This window comes from Octodon degus, unplaced genomic scaffold, assembly GCF_000260255.1.
Source record: "Octodon degus isolate 3935 unplaced genomic scaffold, OctDeg1.0 scaffold00018, whole genome shotgun sequence".
NCBI classification, from domain to species: domain Eukaryota; kingdom Metazoa; phylum Chordata; class Mammalia; order Rodentia; family Octodontidae; genus Octodon; species Octodon degus.
The window spans coordinates 21338471-21360749 of NW_004524594.1; the positions used below are offsets into that span (position 1 = coordinate 21338471).

Here is a 22279-nt window from a genome sequence, read left to right on the forward strand (position 1 = left end):
ATTGTTCATACCCACTCCAGTGAGCACTGTCTAGAAGCTATGTGGAGGCTGCATCTCATTTTCCTTCTCCTTGGCCTGGGGATGTCAAAGTCCCATCTGCTGTTTGTACCTTCACATTTATGGCCCTTGACCTGCCCCCGCCTGTTCCAGGTTGTTACATCTTTAACTTTTCCTCCCCCTTAAATGTGGTGGGTGCCCTCTGGACTCCTGCCTTTCTTGCTGGACTCCAGCCTTTGGGACTGTCCTGTTTATACCAGATATTTTCACTGCTAAGCATGAGTAGATGACTCCCATGGCTTTATTTGCCAACTAATTATTAAGCACTTACTATTGCTAAATTATTTTTTTTGTTTGTTTTGTTTTGTTTAAGACAGGGTCTTGTTATGTAGTCCAAGCTCAAGATCCTCCTGCTATAGCCTCTGGAGTGTTGACTGGGATTACAAATGTGTACCACTTTGCCTGGTTTAAACTCAATTTTTGCCCAGTTGTAGTGGCATATACCTACAATTCTAGCATTCAAGAGGCTGAGGCAGGAGGATCATTGAAGGAGGAGGCTAGCCTGAACTATATATCAAGACCCTGTCTTAAAAAAAAAAAATCAACTCTTGATGTTTAAATGTGAGGAGAAATTGGGGAGAAGAAACAAACAAAAAACTCCATGAACTTCCCAGAAAGTGGACTGACACTAAGAAGGAACAGGTGGAGAGCCACTCCAGATGTCCTGACAGATTCCCGCTGCTTCTGTGCTGTGGCATAGGCTGGTTCAGCCCTATGTGGCCTCACTATCTGCTTCAGTCTCCTAAGAACTCAGTTTTCTAAGCTTCTCAGATCTCTAGAATCATTTAGGAGCTGATTTTTAAAAAGACAAGAGGAAAAATTTCTAGAAAGATTCCAAGCTCCACCCCAGATTTATTGAATCAGAATCTATAGGGGTGGAGTTGGGTGTAGGAATCTATCTGGATTTGATTTCAAAGAGCCAGAGAGATTCTTACTGTGGGGGAAATCAAGGTACTATTTTCTATACCCCTCAGTGGGTCTCAGCACTGACCCATTAGACCCATTTGAAAACCAGCAATGCAGCACAGGGGTCTCATTTCCCAGAGATGGGTTTCATTGACTGTGGTGACTCCACTGTTACTTCTAGGACCTCTGGGTAGTAACATGCATTAGAGCCATTAGCAATCTGTGTTTCCCATAGGGAACCAGTAACAAAGAGATTCTGTCACTAGTGGTACAAAGAACGCTTCTCCTCCTTCTCTTCCTTCAGTTTCTTTTTTGGGACGGAGTCTTGCTGTACAGCCAAGGTCTCGGATTCCCGATCCTCCTGCCTCTGCCTCCTGAGTGCTTATGGATTATAGGTTTGCACCATCATGCCCAGCTGAGAAATGCTTTTCCCAACAATGTTAGTCTCCTTACCCAGGCTGTTGGCTAGGCAGACTTGTCTCAGGAATGAAATACTTTCCCAGCTGTGTCCTTTTGGGGAACTTGTCCTGGGGATTGGGGAGAGGCTGGGTGGCAAGGTGTCTTGTTTCTCAGTCTAATTGTGCTAGAAATTATAGATGGTGAAACTAACTGATAAGAATCCACACAACAGTCCATTTTCTAGTTCTACTTACTCAATTTCTTTGTTCAGATCTAAGTCAGTTGCTGGTGATATAGGAGTTGTCTAAACATGGGTGGAGCCACTTGCCCTCTGATCTAAACACAGGAATTCCCAGGAAACATCCAGAGCTATGCCATCCAGTCACTCAAAGCCCCTATTGACTGGCCAGTCCTAAAGCAGAGCCTTGCCCTTTGTGAAGGACACAAAGATCGTGTCTTACACCACAATCAGTGAGATAAGATACAGACAGGAAGTGATGAGGTCACAAGGTAGGCATGGGCTAGAAGAGTAATAAGTAAATTACAGTCAGTGTTCATTATGTCACACCTATTTTATGTGAAAATCCAGCCCAGACAGAGAAGGGATCTGCTCATAGCTTGAACTCTTTCCCTGAAAAAAAAAAAAAAAAAAAAAAGAAAGAAAAGGAAAAAGAGGAATTGGACATAGTGATTCACACCTGTGATCCCAGTAGTCAGAGATTTAGGGAGAGCACGTCTCTAAATAAATAAATAAATAAATAGTAGGCTGGGCATGTAGCTCAGTTTGAAGGCCTTGGGTTAAATCCTCAGTACCACCACCAAAAGGAAAAGAAAAAAAAAAAGTGGGCGTGGGCATCCAGTGGAATGTGGACTCTTAAGATATCTTGCTCCTCACTGTCCCCAGGATCGTACCACCTGATCAAATGTATACATGTATTTGAAAAATTGAAATTGAAACCCTTGTCCTGCTACTAAATTTGCTGTGTTGGATCTATCCAGACTTGAGGTTCTCGGGCACAGGTGGAAGGAAGGACAAACAAATTGGTTCGACAAAGTCTTCACATAATAAAGTCCAAGAAGAGGAGGGAGTCGTAGTAACAGTAACTCTTCCTGCTCAAAACGCAATTTCTAGCTAACACGACGTTCTCTTCTGATCCTCTTGCCTATAGCAGGTTTTTTTCTCCTTGTCCTGATCGTATGGTATTATTGTTTGTCTCACTGGAAGGCAGAAATTTTGGTTTGTATTGGTCACTTCTCTATTCTCTGGTTGGCACAGAGCCCAATTTACAAAGCCTTCCTCTCGTACGTCAACCAACACTTCTAAACCCCTTTGGCCCTAAGTGACTTGCTTTGCACATTAGGAAACAGAAGCTCAGAGAGGTGAAGTGACTTGTCCAAGGTCACACAGATGTGGCCTCTTGACCACCATCACCACCCACGTGGCTCCTAAAGGACGCAATTACGCAAGATTGGGTGGCACCATGGCCTTATTTGAAAACGCTTTTCCTGTTACCTCTTCTCCACTCGCTAACATGAATTTGTGTTCAGCCGGGACTCGCGAGCCCCGAAACTTCTGTTGTGCTTGCGGTTTGGGGAGACACGTGCTACCCGGCTGAATGAATCGCACGTCCCCACCCCCCGCCGACAGCCAATCACTACGCGTCGATGCCGGGCAGCTTCCGCCTATTGCGGACTAGGGCGGGGCCTTGAGGCACACGTGAGGCTCCAGAGACACCGGGAGTAGGCGGTGGCGCGACAGGGGTGGGATCTCTTAGCCTTACCGCCAATCCAGAGGCCCGACAGGGACGAGAGGGGCGAGGCTGACGTGGGGCGCCAAGGCTTAAATGCGATGGGTAGGCGGGCGTAGGAAGGAGTCCTAAGCGGAGGAGCGGTGAGTGACGGAGCACACTGTCCAATACTAGGAGGGGTTGGGCTGCTTAGCCCAATAAGAAGTCCAAAAGGCGGGGCCAGGACTGCAACAAGTTTGGTTGCGCGGAGACCGCAGCTGTTCCCTGTCAGTGGAGGCAGCAGCCGTAGAAGCAGCGGCGACGATTTACCGCGGCGGAGAGGCGGTGAGTGTCCGTGGCGCCCTGCACCTTCCTCTTCCAGAACCAGGTCGGAGCAAGTGGGCGTGCGCCGGCGCCTCCACCGGGGACACTTATATAAGGGTCGCGCGCGGGAAGGCGGAGCGGGCTCCGTGAGGAGCGGCTTTAGGAGTCGGCAGTGTGCGGCGTGCGACGCGACGCGACACGACGTGCGGCGTCCCTCCCCCTCACGCGGGGGCTCGGCTGGTGCGGACCCGCCTCCTCCCTGTCCCCGCCTGGACCCCGCCGCGTGGCGCCTGGAGCCGCCAACCTCCATCCCTCTGGCGCGGGCGCCGCCTCCTTTTGCGCCCCGGAGGCCGCTGGCGGCCTTAGTTTTGCCTTTCTGCCCATTTTGTAGATGGGGAAACTGATGATGGAGCATTGAAATACATCGCTCCGCATCCCCGAGCGTTCGCACGCAAATCTTATCAAAATCTGTCGTAGCGGGTATATGAGAGCCGTGGCGCGTATGGCTAGCGTTTTTCTTGTTCCGATTGCCTGCTCTCTGCCTTCTGCAGTGGAATCCAGGGTTTCACTTTGGTTCAGACGCAGAGGAAAGTTTAAGGCTCCCAGATGCAATGATTTATATAGTCAAGGCCGCTCAGCTGGGCTCAGCCCGTTATTTCTACAACTTTTAGTAGTTGCTGAATTGAGTCTGGGAAATGCCCTCCTGGGCAAAGAACTCCAGAAGTCATGGATTGACGACTTGCGCTGCAGGTTCTCTACCCAGTGTGACTTTCCCTGCTTTGCCTTCGGAGAGCTCTTTCTTCATCTCACAAGTGATGGAGTTAAGCCAAGTGTGTCCCTAGCAGCTTTCAAATGCTTAACAATCGGGTTGCCTCTTCGTTTTGTGACAGTGGTAGCCTGAAGCTCATTAACCCGTTCTGCAGCTGAGAAAACAGGCTTCGAGAAGTGCCAACATTTGCTGGGTCACTAGAGCCCCCAGACTCTTTGTCATGTTCCTTCCCTGTCACTTCCCCACTGCCACCAGCAGCCCTGGCTGGCCTCTACCGTGTCACCGTTTCCCTGTATATGACCCAAATCCTCGTAAATGTGCTCAGCTTTTCTATTCAATTGCAGCTTTCTCCTTGCCTGCTCTTCATCTTAACTCTTAAAGTCTGTCTTGTTTTGTTTTTTGAGACAGGATCTTGCTATGTAGTTCAGGGTAAGCTTGAACTCACTACGTAGCCCAGGCTGGCCTTGAACTCACAGGTATCCTCCTGCCTCAGTCTTCTGAGTCCTGGGATTTTAGTCATGCATCACTATACCCAGCATAACATTTGAATTCTTAATCCTATTTTTTGCACATCTACTACATGCACATTTTCTAATACATCTATCATGTGCAAAGCCCGAGGCTGGGTGGAGAGATATGATGTAGATGATGAAGTTAATCCTGTTGACAAACTGGTTAGAGAGAGAAAGAGAGAAAGAGAGAGAGCAGCAAATGAATGTTTCACATACATTTATAGAAAGCTGGTGAAATTAAGGTATGGCTCAGAGCAGGAAATGGAAGGGGAAGTTTACTGGAGAGTCGCAAATCAGGACAGACCACACACTAAAGCAAGGCAGAGAAGAAATGGCCTGGAGGATAAAAGGGAATGGATTTGAGCTGGATTCCTGGAGGTGGTGAATGGCAAACTTTTTCAACACTACTGGCAGTGAAGCAAGTATTAGATTTGAGTTGCAAAGGTCTTATTGTGCAAGAGGCTGAATTTTAAACAACTAGAACCTGTGAGAGGCAGGTTGAGGGAGGTGGAAGAAGGATGTGGAGGAAATAGCACTTCACCTTTGCTGTGAGAAATGTGTTTAGTCACAGGGAAGGGGTCACAAGAGATGTAACCAGGTGAGGATAGTGGCATTTACTAAGGTGCAAGTGAGGCAGTGAGGAAGTAAGATTGGATTCAAATGCAGTTGGGTGCTGACTGAGCTTGGACGGTTCCATTTGTGTTCCTTGAGGATCCTTGAAGCAGCCCCTACCATCTCTTTATGTAGGCTTTCAAACCCAGAAACCTGATCTAAATATGCAATATGCAGGCTAAATATGCACTTTATCATGAGTTATTTTCTTTCTCCCCACCCATTCCACCCCTACCCCAACCTCCACCTCTCCCTGACACCCCCACTGGAGTTTCATCGTATTACCTAGGCTCCTCTAGTACTTGGGACTGCAGGAGTACATGGCTTTACCATCCTTTGTTCCTCCTCCTCCTCCTCCTCCTTTCTTCTTCTCTTCTTCTCTCTTCTTCCTCCTCTCCCTTCTTCTTCCTCTCCTCTCTCCTCCCTCCTTCTCTCCTCCTCCTCCTCCTCCTTTTTCACTACTACAGATTAACACAGGAAGTGCAGAGTTATATTCTCAGCCCTATTTATTTTTGAGACAGGGTCTTGCTGTATAGTTCAGGCTGGCCTTGAACTCACTGTGTAGTCCAGGATGACTTCAGACTCATTGCAATCCTCCTATGTTGGCCTCCCAAGTGCTGGGATTACAGTCTTGTGCCACCCTGCCCAGCTCCTTTTTAGTTTATTCTCAGATAGGGTGTTACCAAATTGCCCAGGCTGGACTTGAATTTATGCTACTCCTGCTTCAGTCTCCCAAGTAGCAGGGATTATAGGCATGCACTCCCATGCCCAGACATCCTTTGTTTGCTCATGGCTGGCCTGTGCCCTGCCCTTAGAGAAAGGGTTGCTCAATACATTTTTTTTTTTTTTTCTAATTTAGACTGCCAGCCAAAGTCTCCTCCAGCTTACCCCATGTACCCTTCTGCCCATTCTCTCCATCCTAAAGCCTGCTGCAGCCTGGGATGTTCCTTCCCTGTACCTCTCTGGGATCTCTCATAGGGGTTTTCCCTGGTGGCCCTTGGTGGGTCCCTCCTGTCTTGAGGTACCCATGCAGGCTGCCCACACTCTTTTTTGCCTTGGCCCTTGCTTTCTGTGTATGAATTCCAAGACCCCAAGCACTGTACTGGGTGCCAGTCTTCCAACACCACTCTTGGGGGCCCTGGGACAAATGGGTGGGCTGAACCACATCCCATCTTCCATGTCTCAGCTGTCTGTGTCCCTCTTCATGGTGTCCTCACAGTCCCTAACATAGTGCTGAGAACATGTAGGCACTTAATAAAAGGTTTGGATAAATTGGTAGAAAAGAGCTCAGATAGAAAACCAGTGAGAAGAGAAAAAGGGAAGTTGGAGAAGATGGAACTGATTCATGTTTGGCAGCCACGACCAGCACCACTGACGGGAGGACAGTAAACCAGGGGAAATCCCGCCTCCCTGTGGTATTCTTTCCGCAAGCCGGTGCCACTTCTAGGTCAATGTTGTCAGTGTTCTCAGTTTAGTGTAGACTTTCACTCTGGCTGCCTCCTAGTAGCACCTTACTCTCTTTTGAAGGGACTCCTGCACCTGCTACTCAAAAGTACCTACTTTGGGGCCATAGACATCCTTCATGGCAATGGGGCATCTTGTCTGCCCCCATGCATAGAAACTCATCTGAGCATGCCTGGCTCTCCCATCATCATCTCTCTCAGCTGCCTTTTAGCGTCAGCTGTAGACAGATGCTTTGCCCAAGGAGGCAGACTACTAGTAGATGGTGGGACAGCGATCACAAGAACAAGCTGTTTCCTCTTGTTGAATGAAAAGCTTTCTTGGGCTTGGGATTCAAGGCTCTCTAGGGCAGTCTTAGCTGTTTCACACTTTTTTCCACTGACCCCACATGTAATCGCTTCTACTTTACCCACTCTTAATCTCTTCTGATTCCCCAAACTCACTTGCTAGTATCCCTCTCTGCTTGCCTTCCTGAGGACTGCTTCCTGCAGGCCCCTTCCTTGTCAAAGTTGACTAACTCTTTAAGACTCAACGCTTTCTTGTATTAAGCTTTTCCAAATTACTCAGTCAGATGAGGGCTCTCACTTTTAATCACACTGATAATGATAAATGGTGATTTATCATCATGAAGAGTAAATCCAACCTGTGTGTGCTCCCACTATGGCGTGACAGGGACCTTGGTCAGCCCCATTATGCACACAGAAGAGAAACAACTTGCTCAGAGTCACATGGCAGGAAATGGTGTGACTGGGACTGGCCCTGGGCCTTTAGGCTCTGAGTCCTTGCTCACCTTCCTGTGGCATCCTGGTTTTGTCTTCAAAAGTTGGCCACCAACAGTTGAACTTAGTTTTTGGGCAGAACCTGTGACTTCTGGCATAGTGCCTAGTACAAAGCATGAACTCAATACATATTTCATTAAACTTAGTGCCCCAGACATTCAGTTTCAGCCTGGATGTAATTTACCAAGACAACTGGTTTTCTCTAAACATGCATTTAGCTCCTTTGATGGCTCAGTGGTGTGTCTCCATTTTGCCATTTATTAACCTGTGGCTTGAGCTTTTTCACAGGTGTGTCCTTTCGAAAAAAAGCAGTCTGTAAACTCTCAAAAGTGGTTACTCCTTTACCTGTGGGCTTCTGTGGGCCTGAATGTGGGGTGTGCTGTTACGCATTGCAGGTTGGGCACCTCTGCAGGAAAGGGTTTGCAGAAGCAATCAGGAAATGGGAGACATGTGGCAGATCACGTAAGAGTACTTCATTAGTGTCAAGTTGCAGAGTGAGAGAGGAGCCAGATCCAAAGAATCAGGAGGTAGGTAACATCTCAGGATTTGAGGCAGCTGCTACTTTAGTTAAAAGAATTGGGCCTGGGGCTGTTTGGAGGTAGACAAGAAGAGGAAGCATTTCCGGTGAAGGAAAAAAAAAATTCTGGGATTTCTTCTGCTGTGGGAGGCCAAATAAGAGCTTTACTTTGACTAGGTATGGTGGCCCATACTTGTAATCCTAGCACTTGGCAGCCTGAGGCAGGACGATTGCCTCAAGTTCCAGGACAGCCTGGGCTAGTGAGTTCAAGACTAGCCTGAAGTGCATAGCGAGACCCTGTCTCAAAAAAGAAAACCCAGAATCAAACCAAACCAAATCAAGAAGCGCTCTTAAAAACAAAAACAAAAACAAAAAGCAAAAAGCTTTATTCATTGCTACTGCCATACTTGGGACTAACATCAGAACATATAATTTCTGTGTGTTGCCCTTAAGGTATTGTCTGAAGCCTATGAGATGGAGAATATTATTAATATTATTATTATTATTATTTTTTTTAATATTTATTTATTTTTATTTATTACATTTATTTATTGTGTGTGTGTGTGGCCAGCTCAGCCCACCAGGGGGGCGCGGCTGGCTGGCATGTGGTGCTGGGGATCGAACCACTGTCCCTGTGCTTTGCCAAGCTTGTTTCAAGTAGGTGCTTTAGACCACTGAGCCATCTCTCCAGCCCCGAGAATATTATTATTATCCCCATTTAGAGATAAGGTCTTACTATGTGGTCTCGGCTGGCCTCAGACTCCCAAGAGCTGGAATTACAGGCATCTACCACCATACCCAGCGTCACACCCATTTTACAGATGAGGAACCAGGCTTTGAAGCTCACAGAACAAATAGCAGCTGGATAGCCGAGCAGGTATACCCTCAGCCTTTGCTGCCCTCAGGCCACCTACAGCCCCTTGATATGAGAAGCACCAAGCCATTCTTCTAAATCTATGTTCTCACCCTTCCTACATTCTCCAGGGAGCACCTGGAGAAATGAGGATAACACATTTTTTTTTTTTCCCTTTTACTTTAGATAGCATCTGCCTTCCAGAGAACTGACAAAACACTAAGGGTGAGTTGTGTCCTGAACCCTGGCCGGTGGCATGTGTGGGAGACTTCAAAGGGAGCAGCTGCAGCTGCTTGCAGAACTGGCTGTCAGGTCTCAAGCTCACTCAGGACAAAAGGCAGAGCTCTAGTTTTTGGAAAAATCACCATTGAAGCTGTGTCCCTTTTGACTTTCTTGGTTTTCACAGGAAAGTGGCATCTGGCTTCCTGCTGGCCTCAGCTGGCAGCTGGCCAGCCATAACAGGAGGCCCTACTCCTGCAAGGGTGTGGCTTGGGAAGCTGGGCAGGGGGTGGCCATGAGGCTCCTTCAGGAAGCCTCCCTCAGCATCTGAGAAGGCCCCTTCTTTGGAGATCACAGAAGGTGGGTAGCTGGGTGGTGAGAGACTTGGGGAAGCAAGCAGCTGGGGGATGAGGTGGCTCTGCCAGGAGTTGTAAGAATACTTGATGTGCATTTGCAGCCTCTGCCAGTCACAGTGACGGGAATGAAGGGGAAATTGTCCCTTCTTTTTCCTTCCTAGTGCAGGCACACTGCTGGCTAACACCTGCTGCCTTTAAAGTTTCCCCTACTGTGCAGCTGCCTTGACGGCAGGTGACTGTGAGTTCCATTTGTGTCTCCCCTGCCTAAATTCCTAGGCCCTCTGGAATGGGCTTCACCTGCAACTTGGGTCCTTTCCCCCACTCAGATGCAAGAATAGCCTGGCCAGATTTTCTCCAGTCTGATGACATGTTCCCTTCATCCAAGTGCAGGCTGGCTGCTTTCTGTCACAACTAGGTGCCTAGGGACTTTTCTCTTGGGGAAGGTAGTACTGGCGACTGAAAGGGTGCTGGCAACTTTGTGGCTCAGCTTCCCCAGAGCTCATGTTGAGTGTGGAGTGGGGATTCCTTTGGACAGGGATTTTTCTTGGCTTTCCATGCATTGTATAGGGATTTTTCTCAGGGGGTCCTTCATGACCTAGGAGTTGGCGTTCTTTATAGGATTTCCCACAGTGCTCCTGTCCTAGTTTTGGGCCAGCAGTAGACGTTTTCTACTCTATGACAGTTTTCTGAGAGAGCTGGCTTTGAGGGGCAGATAGGTACCCGTGAAAACAGCTGAGCATTGTGGGTGACCACTCCTCCCCCCAGCACATCTCCCTCTTCTTGGCTCACTCTGTTTATTCTGGGTTGATAGAATTGGATGTTATTTCTCTTGCTTGTGTCCCTGTGAGGAGAGGTGAGGCGTTGGGTGAAGTGCCCAAGCCATCTATGTAGGGAGCTGGAGAAATCCAATGAGCAGCATCCAAGATGCTGCCTGACTCCATTATGTAAGGCTGTCATCTTTTATTGTTGTCTTCTTTCAAATCCGTCCTTTGGAAGGGAATATAGTCACCAAGAAGGGCCTCCCTCGCCCTGATCATCTGGTTTGTCAAAGCTTATTCAGCTCATCATTTCCCAAGGCCCGGATGGTTCCCCGGGAGCTTTCCTTAGTTACTGTAACCAAGGCTCCGTGGGGGGAGGGGGCGTTCCCCTCTCTGGAGCTTTCTGCTTGGTGAGCCTGGAGGGAGGTGGATGTGGGCTTGGGCTTTTGTAGTCGTTGTTATTCCAGGTCCACCCAGCACCCTCAGGTCCCTCGCTCCTGTCAGCGCCTGGCCTCATTTGCGGGCGGGCCGGGGAGGGGCGGAGCCTTGGAGATAGTGCCGGGTACATTTCCACGCTGCACCGACTCACCAGACTCCGATAGCCGAGGCTCCTCTCCTGATCGGCAGGCGACTTGACATCCGCGGCAGAGGCTGTGGAAAATTCTGCGGCCTGCCTGTGCTGAGTCATGCTTAGTCTGTGCAAATACGTGTGTCACCTTTCTCCTTTTCGTCACTGGCCCGCCCAGGTTCGGGAATGTCGGTCCATACTTACTATGCGTGATACACATCACGCAGCTCTTTTCTTTCTCCTCACCACCTCTCCGTATTGGGGGCCGAACCCGGACCCTTTCTACTAAGCTATATCCCAGACTTCCACCAAAGTGGCTGAGCTGCCTAGGAGGGCTCTAATTTCCCATCTTTCTGTCTCAGCCTCTCATGATGTTGGGATCATGGATGTGCACCACCACACTCAGCACTCACTTTATGCTTCTCTGAGCAAAGCTTTCTCTGACTAATGTGCTCTTTAAAGTCTATCTTAATAAATCACTAATATTAAGTATTCAAGGACATATTGTTTTTATGGGTAAGGAAACATAGATTCTGAGGCAGTGTTCTGGGTGACTGCGGAGTGGCATGTGTGAGGTTCAGGATGCCACACGGATTCCTATCCCGGAATTTTTTGAGTAATGAAGATTATTCAGAAATTACTTGAGTGGAAAAATTGTTTTTGAATTTATTAAGGTTATAAATTTACAAATCTAGTTTTAGGGCTGAGACTGTGGCTCAATGGTACAGCATTTGCCTAACTCACTGGAGGCCTTGGGTTCTATCCCCAGTCCTACACACAAGTAAAAAGAAACCAGGTTTTTCTTTTTAAATTTTAGCTTTTAGTCATACCTACACAATTTTCTGTTCCATTTAGAATTCTAGCAAGTGTTAACAGTTACTTCAGTGGGGACTTTTGATTAATGCTTGGTTGTCACCCCTTTGAGTTGGGGTCTACTTTGCAATTCAGGCTGGCTTTGAATTCACAGCGTTCCTCCTGCCTTAGCCTCCTGAGTGCTGGGATAATAGGCATGCACTACCATGCCTGACATCCCATTTGAACACTTAACTAAATATACCCACTTGAAATTTTAAAATTGAATTTATAAATTATAGCTTCGTACTTTAATTATTTTAATATTTTTAGTTGCTTGATTAAAAAATTCCCTAATATTTAACTCTTATAAATGTAATAAATTAAGCTGACCCAAATTTTTGTAAACATTCCTATCCTCTTTTATTTATTTATTTTTTTCTGAATTTTAGGGAAGGGTCTACAGGGTGTTCAGTGTCTCACTACTAAATCGGACTCATGATTCTCCTGTTTACAGCCTCCCAAGTGGTGGGATTACAGGCGCATGCCACCATGCCCAGTCTCAATTGCCATCTCAGTGCGCCCTGGTGGCAGGGCGAGCGAGGCAGGCCCAGGGATCAAACACCTGGCCCCTGTGCCTGTTTGCAGGCTCTTTAATCCACTGAGCTATTTGGCTGGCCCCCCATCCTCTTTTTTTTTTTTTTTTTTTTTTGTCCCTAACCCTAACCCTACCCCCCCATCCTCTTTTATATTGAATATTTAAACAACTTTCCTCAGGCATTATTGACATAATAAGTTGGGCATGTTGAAAATGTACAATTTGGACAAATGTGTGTGCTTGTGAAGCCATGACCACAGTAAACATATCTGCACATTTGGAATCCCTCTCCCCATCTATCTAACTCCCCTTCTTTTTTTTTTTTTTTTTTTAATCTTTTTATATTTAGCAAAACTGGGGATTGAACTCAGGACCCTGTGCTTGCCAGGCAATATCTTATTCTTTTGAGCTATCTCCCTAGCCCCTAACTCCCCCTTTTTTTTTTTTGTGGAACCAGGGATTGAACTCAGGCCCTTGTGCTTGGAGGCAAACGCTTTTTCTACTGAGCCATCTCCCCGGCCCCTAACTCCCCTTCTTGAGGAACCATTAAACTGCTTTCTGTTACTATTAATTAATTTGGATTTTTTGGAGTTTTTCATAAATGAATTGATATAGTAATTGTATTTTGTCTTCCTTCTGTAACTCAGCCGTAGTTATTTAAAGATGTGTTCATAACATATATATATATATATATATATATATATATTATATCAATAGTTCATTCTCTTTTAGCAGTTACAAATGAAGCAGCTGTGAACATTTAGGCACAAGTGTTTGTTTGAATATGTATTTCCTCTTAGGCAAATGCCTAGGAGTAGTTGAATTGTTGTTGTACTACTTTCTATTCCCAGCAACAGCAGTGTGTGAATGTTCTAATCCCTTAGCATCCTCCCCAAAACTGAGTATGGTCAATCTTTAATTTTAGCTGTTTAAGATATATCTTGAGACCACATGCTAAGGACAATAAATCAGATATGTTTAGCACATGGATTCTCTTGTATGAGAAACTCAAAAGTATGCATAAAGAGCAAGATAAAAGACAACAGGAAGCAGGGAGTTTTTTATAGATGGAAGGAGATCTAGAGATGAAGGCAGAGAACTGGGAGGGGAGGAGGAGAGGGAAAGGAGAAGTAAAAAAAAAAGACCAATATAGGATTTGTGTTTGTATCAACTCCTCATGTTGAATACATTCATTATATATCACAAGCATGTACTAATAAAATAAAGACTGGGAAGTCTTAGCATCCATAAAGTCCTGGGTTCAATTCCCAATATCTGGAAAAAAATGTAATCATTTAAAAAGGCATATAGTGGTATTTCATTATGGTTTGAATTTCCATAATGACCAGTGTGATGTTGAGCACCTTTTCATATGGTTTCATCTGCCAACACAGATTTTTTCATTACTGAGGTTTAAACTGTGGGGTGCACTACCACTCAGCGACATCTCTAGCTCATTTATTTATTTATTCATTTAGGTGGCACCAGGGTTTAAACTGGGGGCCTTTAGACTGAACTGCATCCTCAGCCCTTTGTAGGTTTTTTTTCTTTTCCTGAGATGGGATCTTGCTAAGTTACCTAGGCTGCCAAAAAGGTTTGATCCTCCTGCCTCAGCCTCCTAGATAGCTGTGATTACAGGTGCATTCCACCATGTCCAGATTATTTTCAATTTAGTAAAATTCCTACCTAAAATCTTAAATTCAAATCAGTCACTCAGTTATATATTTTAATTGGAATCTCAAGACTAAATTGTTATTCTGAATCAACTTAATTCCCTTAAACATTGAGATACATAAAGGAACAGATAACACAAAGATTTTCTTTTCTTTTTTTAATGCTGTTAGAGATCAAAATCTAGGGCTCTTACATGTTAGCAATGTGGTATACCACTGAATTAACACTCAAATCCAACATACACACATTTGTGTGTGTGTGTGTGTGTGTGTTTGTTTTTGTTGTTTGTCTGGTTTGGTTTTTTGAGACAGTATCTCACTATGTAGCCCAGCCCATCCTCCAGGTTGAGGCAGTTCTCCTGTGTCAGCTTCCCAAGAGTTGAGAGTATATCTATGTACTTCCATACCTGGCCGTTCCTGGAGTTAAAAGAACATGATTTCAAACCATACTACATTACCTTTCTAAGTAACTGTTTGGGTTTTTCTTCAACTAGATAATGTTTTCCTTATACTTCAAGAGACTACTGGCCAGAATGAAATGAGGTCTTGGCCTTGAATCCAGCTGCTAAGTAGAGCTTGAGTCATTGTCATTAAATGGGAACGGTCTCACGACACATATGCCCTAGATTCAAGAGTCACATTGCCTAGTCTCTTGTAACCGAAGTTCTCAGGCTACTAAACTGACTAGATTCAATTGATCTACTTATGGCTTCACTTCTTTCTTATGCACTGTGACCACAAACTAGGTAGAACTTGGATTATTGGTATCTTTCAAGAACTGGTCTGACCAGCACTTGTCAAATCAAATCAGTGACCTAGTAGTGCCAAATTTTGTTTTTTATTTTTTATTTTTTAATTTTTTTGGTGGAACCAGGGATTGAACTCAGGCCCTTGTGCTTGCCAGGGAAGCGCTTATTCCACTGAGCCATCTCCCTGGGCCCTAGTGCCAAATTTTGAATCCTAGTCTTCTGAGTCTAGGTGGCATTTTCTCCATTTTTACCTTCTTTCTGAAAAAGAGAAAGTGAGCCTGATTTTGGGTTAGGCTTGGTCAGCAAGAAATCCAGGCAGTTGGAACCAGTGACATCTTTTCCTGTTCTTCTATTCATCTCCCTGGAAATGGCGAGAATTTTGCCTCACCTGACCCCAGCACAGAGTGATCAGTCTCTTTAGCAGGCCATTGCCATGTGATTTTTGTTAGAGATTAGATCTTAGATGATAAGCAGATGTGGAATTGCATTCCTGTCCTGGTCATGGTTCAGACCTGAGAAATTTGTGGGTGGTGAGTGAATTATTCATGTGGTCAGATCCCTCTCATGATATCTGTATGTAGCCCCACATGGGTAAGGGTAGAGGGCTTTGGTGGTCCAAGAAAATGATATTTGAGTTGGATAGAAATTGGCAAGATTTCTGCTGTCTTATATTCTTGTCCTGCAGGAGCTTCTAGACCTTTCTTTGACTTCCTATACATATCCAGAAGGGTAGATGCTGTTTCGTGTGATAATTTTATTTTTAATATTTTTGAGGAACTGCTATGCTGTTTTCCACAGCAACTGCACCTTTTTACAGTTCCATCAATAGTGCACAATGATTCCAATTTTTCCATATCCTCAGCAATGCTTCTTATTTTCTGTGCGCACACATACATGTGCATGTATGTGAGGGTACTGAGGATTGAATTTAAGGCCTTTGACTGAGTTGCATGCCAGCTCCTCTTTATTCTTTGTTCAGAGATGGGATCTCACTAAGTTACTAAGTTATCCAGGCTGGCCTTGAACTTGTGACCTTCCTGCATTAGCCTCATACTTTGATATTAGTGACGTTAATAGGTGTGAGGCAGTATCTCAGTGTACTTTTGACTTGCACTTCCCTAATGATTACTAAAGTCAAACACCTTTTTTTGTGCTTGTAGACTGTTCATATGTTCATTCACATTTTTTTGCCCATTTTGAATTGGATTGAAGTATTTTTTTTTTGTTGTTGTTGTTGTTGTTGGATCTTGGCAGTTATCGTGTATATTCTGGATATTGGTTTCTTACAGATGTATGATTTGTAAGTATTTTCTCCTGTTGAGAGTATTGCCTTTCTACCCATTTATAGTCTTGTCCTAATTCTTTTCTTTTCCAACAGTACAGGGGATTGAACCTAGGACCCTGCACCTGCTAAGAAAATGCTCTACTATTGAGCACTGAGCTACATCCCTAGTCTAGATAGTGTTTTGTTTTTGCTTTTATTTTGAAATAGTCTCTCCCTAAGTTGCCCAGGCTGTACTTGTACTTGTGATCCTCCTTCCTCAGCCTTCCAGATTACTGGGATTATGGGTATGCACCGGTACACCTGCCTTTTGATACAGTTGCATGAAGTCAAATTAGTCTCTCCTTGCTTTTGTTATATATGCCTTTGGTATCATATCTAAGTGACTATCACATCCATATCATGAAGCTGGTCACCTGCATTTTCTTCTTAAACTTTTATAAGTTTAGGTCTTACATTTAGGTCATGAATCCATTTAGGCTAAATTTGGCATAGCCAGTCCCCCCTGGCCTCCCACCTGAAGTTCTGCTTTCTGAGATTTCAGTTACCTATGGTCAATCTCAATCCAAAAATATTAAATAGAAATTGCAGAAACCATCAATTCCTAAGTTTTAAGTTGCACACCGAGTGGAGTGATAAGTAACATTCTGCTCCCACTAATTTTTATTTTTTATTACTATGCATTTGCAGTACATAATGACTACACTCTTCATGGGGAGTTGATACAGGACATCTAATATCTCCTTGCCTTTTTTCCCCATCTTCTTCCCTTTGCTTTTTTCTCTCCTGACATCTCTTAGTTCCCTTCCCTTTTGCACAAAATGTACCTCCCTATTTCCTATTATCTACCTTTTATTTTGCCCTTTATTTATATATCAGGTTTCTTACACAAGACATACTATGCAACATTTAAGCTTATGTGCCTGATATATTTCACTTAATGTTATGGTCTTAAGGTAATCCATTTCCCTACAAATGATGCATCTTTGTTATTATGACAGAGGTACCTTATTGTATATAAATACCACACTTTGTCCATTCATCTATTGATGGACATATAAATAACTTCTGAGATGCGGCTGTTGTGAATTCTGCTGCTACAAACATGGGCCTGTATGTATCACTGCAATATGACTGCTTTAACTCCTCCTGGAAGAGATCTCGAAGGGAAATAGCCGATTCAAATGGAATTTGTGGTTTGAGTTTTTTGAGGAATCTCCATACTAATTTCTATAATGCTTGTACTGGTTTACATTCTCATCAACAATGTAGAAGGGTTCCTTTTTCCCCACAGTCTCTCCAGCATGTTATTTGATTTTTTGATAGCCATTCTTTCTGGAGTAAGATGGAATCTCTGTGTTGTTTTAAATTGTTTTTCTAATGGCCAGAGGTACTGAACAGTTTTCCATATATTTATCAGTAATTTGTACTTCTTCTAAGAAGTGCATATATTTCAATTGCCAATAGTTTGGTTGGATCTCTAATTTGGGTAGGGATCTAATGTTTTTGAGTTTTTTACATAGTCAAGATATTAATTCTCTGTTCAAGGACTAGTTGGCAAAAATGTTTTCCCATCTAGTAAGTTGTCTCTTTTTACTGTTGGTTATATCCTTTGCTATGCAGAAGCTTTTTTAATTTTGCACTTCCATTTGTTGATTCTTGATGTTTTTTGTTCAATTGGGTTCTGTTCAGAAAGCCTTTGTCTGTACCTGTCAAGAGTTTTACTTTCCACCAGATTGTTTCTATGTGAACATTTAGGTCTTTGATCCATTTTGATTTTCATTTAGTACATGGTGAGAGGGATGGCTCTTCTGTATGTGGATAGCCAATTTTCCCAGCACCATTTGTTAAAAGAAGCTGTCTTTCCTTCACTGTATGATTTTGGTCCCTTTGTCAAAGATCAGATGCCTGAATGTGCCTGGGGATGTCTCTGCATCCTCTACACTGTTCCATTGATCTATATGTCTGTTTTTGTGCCAGTACCATGGTGTTTTCATCACTGTAGCTTATTATTATTATTATTATTATTATTATTAATTTTTGTGTATTTTTTTAGGGAAGTGTCTACAGGGTACTCAGGGTCTTACTACTAGATCAGACTTGTAGTGATCCACCTGTTTACAGCTGCCCAAGAGCTGGGATTATAGGTGTGTGCCACCATGCCCAGTCTTGTAGTATCATTTAAATCTGAATTGTGTTGCCTCTTGTTTCTGCTCTCTTGTAGCCAGATTATGAAACATTTCTTTGTCCAGATAATTAATCTGATATATCCACTCTGACAGTCACTTGGTGGCCATGATGATTCTTCTGTCCACTTTGTAGTAATGCCACGCTGTGTTCAATTAACCTTTATTGTAGCACCTTCGCACTATGTCACCCACCTCATATCATCTCACCGGGTAGGCACTGTATCATTGACACCATCACAAAAAGAAGAGTGAGTATAGTGTATTGATATTTTGGGAAGTTGGAGAGAGAGAACTTTCAATTTTAAATTAATTTTGCCACACTAGGAATTAAACCCAGGGCCTCATGTATGCCAGGCAAGTGCTCTATCACTAAGCTACATCCTAGCCTTTTGTAACTTTTATTTTGGGACAGGGTCTCTCTGAGTTGCCCAGGTAGACCTCAAGCTTGTAGTCCTCTTGCCTCAGCCTCCTGAGTAGATAGGACTATAGGCAAGCACCAAAATGCCTGGCTGGCACATTATATTACAACAAAATATTGTTATAGTTATTCTACTTTATTCTTTGTTGTTAATCTCTTACTGTGCCGAATTTACAAATTAAACTATAGCATAGTATCTGAGGTATTATTATCATTATATTTTTAAACCTTTTCTTAATGTATTTGGTACAGGGTCTCACTATGCAGCTTGGACTCATAGTGATCCTCCTGCTTTCAGCCTCCCCAGAGTTAGGATTACAGGCGAGCACCACCATGCCTGGACTTAGTTGATGGCTTAGTGTGTCCCAGGTGCAGGGCCAGTGCAGCATGTGGGACCGGGGATTGAACCCGGGTCCCTATGCTTGCCAAAGCAAACTCTTAGTCTGCTGAGCTATCTCACTGGCCCTGAGGTATTCTAAATAAAGTAAATGCTTATATTAAAAAATTTATTGCAGCAAAAGTAATCTCCCTCAAAATATTGCTCCCTTGTTTGAACACACTTATCCCATTATTCTTGTCACTTTCTGAAGCAGTTCTAGAAGTCCTCTTTTGTTAGTGTCTAGTTACACTGTCATGGCTGCCTCAGTGTCATCAGTCTATTTCAAATGTTTACCTTTTGTGGTCACTTTGACTTTAGGGAAGAACCAGGAGTTGGACAATGCCAGATCCAATGAATATGGAGGGGGTGGACACACCATAATGTTTCCACAAGACTGCTTTTCTGTTAGATGGTACTTGGCAGCATTTACCAGATAGATAGATAGATAGATAGATAGATAGATAGATAGATAGATATTTTATTTTTTAATCACATTCATGAAAGACTTATGGATTAAAAAAAATTGAGGAAAAAAAGAAGACCTTCTGAACTACATCAGAAAGTGGCAAGAATGATGCTGTGTGTTCAAGTGGAGGGAAAGGATTTTGAGGGGGATTAATGACAATGCGTCTTTTCTGTGTGTGGTACCAGGGATTGAACTCAAGACCTTGCACTTTCCAGGCAAGCACTTATTCCCCTGAGCTACTCCCTGGCCCCAACAATGTGTCTTTTTACTGTAATAATTTTTTAAAAAATTTAAACATTTTCCTTACATTTTGAATACCCCTTGTATATATAGGAAAAATCAGAACATGTAGGGTTCTGTATACTGAGACATCCATTGGAGGTCTTGGAATATGTCCTCCATAGATAACAAGGTCTTAATGTATTAGATAAGAGTCCACTTTCACTCTTGAGCATGTGTGTGTGTGTGTGTGTGTGTGTGTGTGTGTACCAGAGGTTGAACCAAGATCCTTCACACTGAGCTACATCCCTGGCTGTTTTTTTTAATTTGTAATTTTTTTGAGACAGGGTTTCACTATATAGTTGAGGCTGGCCTTGAACTCAGTAGTTTGCTTTGAACTCAAATCAATCCTCCTGCCTCAGCCTCCTGAGTGCTGGTATTACAGACATGTATATCCACTCCTGGTTTTTATTTTTAATTTTGAGACAGAGTCTCACTAAATCTCAGAGTTTCCCAGGCTGGACTCAAACTTGGAAACCTCCTGCCTCAGGCTCTCAGGGTTCTGGGATTACAAGTGTGTGACCCCACTCCCAGGTTGTAGTTTTAAATATAGTTCCTTCTTACTTGTGGCTTTGTGTTCCCCTTCAGGTCATAAAGAACCAGCACTGTGAGGTAAATAGCTTCCGAGAACACTGTTGACCCTCCATCTCTGCATTTCCATGTCTGTGATCCAACCAGTCTCAAACTGAAAATATCTGAAAAATAATTGTATCTGTATTCAACATGTACAGACTTTTTTTTCTTTTGTCAGTATTCCCTAAATAATGCAGTATTACAGCTATTTACTTAGCATTTACATTGTATTAGGTGTCATGGGTAATCTGGAGATGCTTTAAAATATTTGGAGGTTGTGTGTAGGTTACATACAAATATGCTATTTTATATGAAGGACTTGAGCAGCTGTGGATTTTATACCTGAGTGGGATCCTGGAACCAGTCCCTCTCAGATACCCAGGGACAGCTCTACATTAAATCATAGGACCAATATCTCGGAGCACAGACTCTCCTCTCAGGTGAAAACGTGTTCCACTATGTGATCAGACAGGAAATGCAGGAAGATTAAAAAATGTTGACAGCAACTCTAGTTCTAGAAATGTAACCGGAAGATTAATGAGACAAGCAGACAGATGAGGTCCTTTATGTCCTTTGTTTCTTTTCTTTTCTTTTTTCTTTCTTTCTTTCTTTCTTTTTTTTAAATTTTTTTTATTTTTATTTTTTTTTTCTTTTCAAAGTTTTATTGATAAACATATAGCAATGAGACAGTTTCAAATCAAATCGAAAGTACAGTTTCAACAAATAATACACTGCATATATTCTTCTTAGTGGTTAATTGCTGTTCTTTTTTTTTTTTTAAATGTGTTTGATACAGAGTCTCACTGTGCAGCTCAGACTCGTAGTGATCCTCCTTTTTCAGCCTCCCCAGCGCTGGGAGTATAGGCATGCGCCACTACTCCCGGTCTCAACAGCTGGCTCAGCGCTTGCCTAAGCAGGCGCTTAGTTGGCTGAGCTATGTTGCTGGCCTTCATTCTGTTTTGTTTTTGAGACAGGGCCTCACTGTGTAGTTCAGACTAGCCCTGAACTCATGGTGATCCTCCTCATGGTGATTCCTCCTCAAGTGATCCTCCTCCTCAGGGATCTTCCTACTGAATGCTGGGATCTTATAGGTGTGCACCACCATGCCTTGCCTGATGAGGTTCTTTAGAGCAGTGTTTTTATAGCAGAAAATGAGAAATCACCAAAATGTATATCAGAAAAGGTTGCTACTGTGTATCCAATCTGTTAGCTGTGGTCACCCCCACCCCAGGCAGTCATCCAGATCTCGACAGATATTGAGATCTGATCACAATTGGTGTACCCCAGGATCCCCCATGGAGCTGACTGCCGATGTGCTGTTGCTTCTGTTGTTGATGCTGTTCCTGTGTATGTAGAACTTGTAGCTTTAGCATTTCATTGAGTAATGCTCCCTGTACTGGTTATGATCATGGTTAAGATGGTAGCTTTATGTCATAGATGACAGTCTTGAGGCTCAGCGAGATTTGATGACTCACTCAGCTTCCTTTAGGAAGAACCTTTCAAAGGACAGAAGTACAGGCTGGGCATGGCGGCACATGCCAGTAATCCTAGTACTTTGGAGCCTGAGGCAGGAAGATTGATGTGAATTTGAGGCCAGCCTGGGCTACAAGGTGAGTTCTGCATAATGAAGCTTATCTTAAAAAGAAAAAAATTAGAACAATTACATCATTTAAAAATCTTAATTGGCTTTATTTCTTATTCACGAGCCAAGTAATACTTTATTCCATAAAACAGAATAAGATTTCCAATGAGCTGAACAGAGATTGGTTTATAGACTGTAAAGGACTGAAGAAATCAAAAACCAAAAACGAAGGTAGACTGGTTGTATTTTGGGGTTTTACAAGGGAACAATACAATACAGGATACATATTTTATAAGATCTTATATAATAGTCACCCAAAAATCATATACAAAATGAGAGTCCAGGAAATGTGTCCATACACTAGAGACCAGAGAATCCATCTGAGAACCAGGATCCCACAATAATGTTCTTCGTGAATCCAACTGAAGACCTAGAGGTCATAACAGTGCCTCCCACAAGTCCAACTGGAAGCCTAGAGCCCA

At 43.6% G+C, this 22279-nt stretch overlaps 1 protein-coding gene across 6 annotated transcripts in view; it reads left to right on the plus strand.

Annotated features, from left to right (window-relative positions):
* The first annotated feature begins 3235 nt into the window (after positions 1-3235).
* The window catches only part of Pc (pyruvate carboxylase), a 130626-nt gene continuing 111582 nt past the window's right edge, over positions 3236-22279 (plus strand). For 3 of the 6 annotated variants that reach the window (XM_023710833.1, XM_023710834.1, XM_023710831.1), the window contains exon 1: positions 3236-3434. The gene's annotated coding sequence lies outside the window, so the exon portion shown is untranslated. Of the gene's footprint in view, positions 3435-9102; positions 9142-9476; positions 9496-10415; positions 10436-22279 lie in introns of those variants that run through there. The other 3 variants (XM_023710835.1, XM_023710839.1, XM_023710838.1) reach the window with 3 other exon arrangements.